At 31.8% G+C, this 6,705-nt stretch overlaps 1 protein-coding gene across 1 annotated transcript in view; it reads left to right on the forward strand.

Annotated features, from left to right (window-relative positions):
* The window catches only part of LOC111391945 (SUMO-conjugating enzyme UBC9-like), a 17,662-nt gene that overhangs the window by 1,022 nt on the left and 9,935 nt on the right, over positions 1-6,705 (forward strand). The window lies entirely within an intron of this gene.

Here is a 6,705-nt window from a genome sequence, read left to right on the forward strand (position 1 = left end):
TTATTTTTCCCTTTTTTTTTTTTTTTTTTTTTTCTCCCCCCCCCCCCCCCCTCTTTTTTGGTTCTTCTTACTTTGTGGACTAGGTGGAGTGTGTTCTTGTTGATTTATGTTAATTGATATAATTTATTGTGGGTGAGACAGGGAAGGAGATTATGAACCAGCATATAATAAATAGAACTATTTTTCATGAGGTTCTTATTTTCTCTTGTGAAGTGTTGTAAACACATGTAGATAATTACAAAGTATAATACTATTATTATTGAGATGTGGAAACACAAGTTTTTGATATGAGAGAGAGAGTTTTCAAATTGCAAAAACGGTTTCTATAGCAAACATTTTGAAATTCTCATTTGGAGATTAAAAACGTGTTTGGAATTGTTTCTAAACGGTTTAAATTATATGGAGAATTGCATCTGGGTTCCAAACCTTTCAAACGTTGCAGAATATACCGAAACTTTTCATTTTGGTAACTGGGGTTCCAAACCTTTAATGACCATTGCAGATGAAGGGCAAGGATGCATTACATCCAAATGCCATTAGTTGACTAAAAATCTAATCTTTGACCAAATTCTAACCAATTTTACAAGGGGCAACATAGGAACTTTATATTTTCAAACTTAAAACAATTAGCTAATTAAATAATTAAATAGAAAAACCAGAAAATAAAAATTGACCCCCTGCCTCCACCGGAGTTACACTAAGGTACTTCCTTTTTTTCCCTTCATTTCTATCCTCAAAGTCGAAATCGAACCACCAGCTCACCAGCAACCATGACCTCCTCCACCATTAACACCCTTCCACAAAAACAGCCACTGGAAATAGGTACGGCAATGAGAAAATACTAATCCAACCATAGATCTTGAATCAAATATTCTGATTTCTCCCTGTTTGGATATTTCACTGCAACCACAAATCTTGAACCAGGTTAGCTTTCATCATCAGATGGAGATAAGGTCAATACCTCATTGTCTATACTGACAGCTTTTGGTACAAGACCATTAATTGCTCCCCTTCTCAAATTTTTGCTGCTGAAAGGTAGAAGTGAAAGTTGAAGATCCAAATATAGATGCAAAAAGTTAAAGTTCCTATGCCGCCCTGATAGACTCCTATCAAATCTATAGAGCTTAGAAGGATCCAGAATAATTGAGAAGCACATTCAGTTAGGAGCAGGGTAGTGTGGAGATTCATACAATAAGTTTTATAGGTTGTTACCTATAAATTGTTGTTTTTTTCCCTCTTTTTTTGGGGGGGTGGGGGGATATGCAAAATATCGAGAAGGATCTAGGATTCTAGGGGAGAGTATTGGGTCTCTCGAATACCCAACTATCTTTTATAGTTTCAGCAAAACAGAGATACAGAGAGTTTACATAGTTGCTGTAATTCTCATCTGTTAGAGCTTCTTCATTAGAGTACTAACTACATTTTTCCGAAATACAATTATGCTTTCCAAGTGACTCCTTGTGTCATGGTTTCTGTTTTCATTTTTGCACTTAATTCTGTGATTGAACTACAACAGCGGGATTCATATGTTACTAGAAATCTTATTGCAGACAAGTGCGAAGAAAGTATTTTAGTAAGAGACAGTAAACAAGCAATTTATAAAAATCCAAAACTCTATTGTGAAAATTATCTCAGCAGAATTCTAAGACAATATCGATGTTTACCATCCAAAAAAAAAAAAGAAAAGAAAAGAAAAGAAAATCTTTTAAAAAGAAAAAATATACTTTTAAAAGATATAAAAAACCATACAAAGAAAAATTTTTCAAAAAGAATTTTTTTTTTTAAAAAATCCCGGGGAAGGGAATACAAAAATAAAACAATGGATAAAAAGAAATTTTGTCCACAAAAGAAAAAGAATTGCAGATGTTAGCTCTATAACGAATCTGGACATTATGCAAATGAATGCCCAACAAAACAAGGAAATGAAGAAAGGATTAAACTCCTTACTACATTTCAAAAACAAGGCTTCTACCCAGTAGAAGATCCAAGTGATACAGAAGCAAGAATAGTTGGACCATCTGTCCCTGAAAAAGGATATTATGGAACAATTGATAAAAAATATTGAAGGCGCAGATCCAGAAATGGTGCAGACAGCATTTCAATGTGGTTTAATCAAAATGATTATTCTAAGTGAATCAATGAATGAAATCCAGAAATTGGACAGCAATTTAGTTAAAGTTTTAAAAGACTTTAAAAGAATTGTTATTAAAGACCAAAATCTACAGATGATGTTGAAGATTAACAGTATAATTCCTTTCTGGGATAAGGAAGGATATCTTATCAAAGGATATCATCATATCCAAATCAAGACGATGCCAGAGATCTTTCTGGAAAAACCAATTCAAGGAAAGGTTGAAGCCACTAATGAGATGATTCTCAGAGATTGGAGAAATCTTTCGTACCAGAGGATTTTAACGGGATTAAAATCTTTCAACAATGAGTCTAAAATCAAGATAAATTATTCAACTGATTTCATCTTGATTACAAGCAAAACGGGAAAAATTATCCAAAATGATGGACTAAAAATTCTTTGCAATTTTGAAAAGAATACTTTTAAGTTCTATATACAAACCATGTACGGAGCTTTACAGAATCAATGGGACTAAAGTACCGTCAGACAGGTGGCCGTTCAGGGAAGAGAGTCCAAAATGATTTATCAAAGTGAGGCAAATGTGTATACAGACAGAAAATAGAATTTGAATGGTTAATTCAACCATCCAGAAAATCTTTGGAAATTAATCTTGATGACCAAAGACCTTTAATTAAAGAACAAAGACCGCTTCTAATAAGAAGTTCATCTTTAAATAAAAAACAAATTCCAAAATTCAAATGGAAAGAAGAAAATGAAGTTGAAACAAGCAGAGATAATCAACTAAAAGAATTAAGAGATACAGTCAATGAATTCATTGAAAATTGTGCCAAACTAAAAAGTTATTTTCTTCCAAAGCTAAGAAAAAAATATAATGTGGCCTTGGGAAAAATAAAATTGTGAAAATATAAGAAAGGTAAAAGAAAAATTAAAGGTATTACCCAAACTTATAATTCCACAAGAAGAAGATTTTTTTATCCTTGAAATTGATGCTTCAAATAATTACTGGGGAGCAGTATTAAAGGTTAAAAAGAATCATAAGAAATATAAATGTGAAAAGAATTGTTCTTTTCCTGAGATACTTGCAGGTTATATATCAGAAACATTCAAAAAAGTTGAAACGAGATATGAGACGAACAGGAAAGAACTCATTGCTGTAAAAAGGGGAGTTCAAAAATATGAAAATTATTTATTACCAAAAAAGTTCTTGATTAGAACTGATAATACTCAAGTTAAAGCTTTTTTGAAAAATAATGTTGATCCATCTATTGCCAATAGATATATTATCAGGATACAAATTTGGTTTTCATACTTCAAATTTGATATTGAATACATAAGAGGTAAAACTAACTTTCTTCCTGATTATCTCGGCAGGGATGGAGCTAGAGCAACTAAAGACGAAAGTCCAAATACTCGAGATAAAAGTTTCCTATTTGGAAACACAAATTCAAAATATCCAAGATAGTTTTCAAGGCAAAAATATAGCCCTTGAAGTAGAAGTAACTTGTACCAAGTCTAGTATCCCTTCACAGGGACCAGTTAATACTAGCGCTTTCCCCGAGGATAAAGGAAAAGAGAAAAAGGTAATAGGAACCCCTTCACTGGGAATACTTAAGCCTATTACTGGTAATGAAGATATCAAAATTCCCACTAGGGAAGATATTCAAAATATCAAAAGTGAAGGTGACTCTTCACAAAACCAAATTAAATCTAAACTTTCTATTGAAAGAATCCAAAAGATATTGTCAAAATATGCCATGAGACAAAATTTCCCAGAAAAGATAATCATGAAGAAGTCATATTCTTTATTATTATTTTTAATGTTTTATCAGATTGGTATCTGGAAGTAGGAAAGTGGATAAAAACTCTTCACTATGCAAAATACAATAAGATAAACTTTTATCCAGGAGCACTAGCCAACTGGGTACGAAACTGTTTTGAGATAGGAAATATACTCTGTATATATCTCAGCAAAGATCTCAAAGAAATAGCCCAACTTCCAACCAACGTCAGGAAAGCTGTAAAAAGATATATTGGAGTTGTCAAGACAATAAACATATACATCAGATTCCATTCAGCAACAATGGAATGGGATCCAGTTCTTGAACATATGCATCCATCATTCCATGTTATTAAAATGGAACTTACAAACCAATATTTTTACCAATCAGTCAAAAGATTGTTAAAAATGGATACGCAGATATTATAAATATGATGCCCTATAGAAGAGCAAAATTGTACAAAGAAATATTCGAACATATAACTCAGATTATTACTGAGAAAGAAAAAATATGGATTTATCCATTCGAAGACCATATAATCTACTCCAATATAAGGATAGCTACAAAGGAGGAATATATATGTTATATTGACCAATTATTATCCGCAATTATCTCAAACCAAGTACATGGATAAGAAGATATGGCGAAAGAACTGTGCAAACTACTCTGGAACTACAGTGACCATCATTGTGAATACTGCGTAGTAGAAGATATGAGTCAGGCATCTCTCAACAGTGAAGAATTTACTCTGGAACTAAAGTGACCACCATTGTGAATACTGCGTAGTAGAAGATATGAGTCAGGCATCTCTCAACAGTGAAGAATTCCCTGCAGAATTCTTTGATTCGAAGATGGAAAAGTGATAGTGACAAAAGTAGCCCTTTATCACTACTTTAATAAAGAAATTTATTAAAGAAAAATTGTGGCTACTAAAAGACAAAAGATAGTACAAGAAAGTCTTCATAATTGTGACTACTCAACTACTGATTGACAGAAGTGGAAGACAAATTCAAAGATAAGGCAGATAATTTCAAAAAGAGAGGTCTACCTAGTAAGAAAATAATGGAGAAATCGGTGGAAAGAAGAGCTAACGAACAAAAGAAGGAAACAGACACCTGTCAAGATAAGATTCTCAAAATCTTCTATAAAAGGGGAGAAACGGAAAAAAAAGAAGGCATCTCGAAAACACTCTGGATAATCACATCCCCTAAAAAATTTAGATATCTTTTGTAATCTGTATACACCACTTGTATTCAGAAAGATTAGATAGTTAGAGGAGAGCAAAAACTTGTAATAAGGTAATCACTTATGGAGTTCTAAACTTCATAAGGTGAATACCAAAGGTATGTAAATATAGATTGTAAGCATGTACCATTTCAGTTTATGAATATTAAAGTAAAGTTTGTTATGTTCAACAAAACATTCATAAAAGGATTTCGTTAAGTTTCTCATGATTTCTCGGCAGTACAGATAGAGATTTTAAAAGATTTTCAAAACATTGATTTTGAATGGATGTTAGCCATGCCAAAGTACCCGTCTTTGATGAATGGTTTAGGGGAAAAAGGCAGTTTTCTAACAAAATCGTAGCACCTTGTGTATGAATTATCTTTTAAAATTTCATTCCAAGTAAGAACTTGATTCTGAAAAGAGTTTGAATAGAGGTGAAAACAGAGACTCTGGATACTGTGAGATAGCATATGTGGAAACACGGCTAGTTCTCTAGAATGAGAAATGCAATCTTAATTGAAAAGCCTTTTTGCGAAAGCAGTTGTGGACCCAAATGATTTCAAAAAACATTTTAAACTTTTACTTGATTCAGAAGATTGATTAAGTACATGCAAAACATCTATAAGAGCATACTGGAGGGAAAGCCTGTTTATTTCTATCCGATTAGTGTATGTTATTTACTCGCTTTTACATGTTTATGTTTTGATTAATTTTGATGAACAATTCACAAGCATCCACATCCACTTATAATGATGATAATAATCCTAGATTATATTTAGATAAGAAAGATATTTCTCTTTTACTTAAATTAGCTGAAAAGTATGGAGACTTATTTTCTGTGGCCAAGAAAAACTTGAAGAAATATATAGAAATGTAGATTATTATTGTAAGTATAATATAAAATTTGATTCTATAAAAACTAATAGAGAAATAAAAAAGGTAGAAGATATTTTAACTAAACATAAAGATATACAAGAAGAAGTTTCAGAAGGAATAGTTTTGGGATACATAACTAAGGAAGATCAACCTATAATCTTTAAAGAATTATCAAGATACGAAAAATATTTAGAAGTGTTTGAAAGATTAAAAAATATAAATATAAGTCCTGATTAATGAATCTTGCAAATAATAAAAGTAATCTTAACCCCTCCGCTGCTGGTGTTAAGAATGAAAAACCTTTACAAAAGAAAACTCCTAAAATCTCTTTAGGAATTTTTTAAAAAGGGGAGGACATTCAACCAAACAAATCATAAGGAAATTTTGATAAAAAATTTTTAAAATAATATGTCAAAATTCAGGAAAAATCTTGAAAATATTTATGAGACTAGCAATGATCTAGGACTCTTAAATGTACTTCTTTCATTTGAAGATGAAGATTTACAAAAAGTTGGTGGCAACTTTGTCAAAAGTTGGCAAATTTTTCAAAAAGCAGATTTCTTTTTGAAAATTAGTCTGATACATCCTCTTTAGTCTTGCTTTCGGTGGATTTCTTTTCAGAGGTAGATCCAGTCCCTCCACTTGTTTTTCCTTCAGTATCCCAAAATGAATCTTCTAGAGTTTTGTCTTTTTCTTCAAGCAAATGGCACTATTTGCATTCCTGATATTTGT

This window comes from Olea europaea, unplaced genomic scaffold (genome assembly GCF_002742605.1).
Source record: "Olea europaea var. sylvestris unplaced genomic scaffold, O_europaea_v1 scaffold859, whole genome shotgun sequence".
NCBI classification, from domain to species: Eukaryota; Viridiplantae; Streptophyta; class Magnoliopsida; order Lamiales; family Oleaceae; genus Olea; species Olea europaea.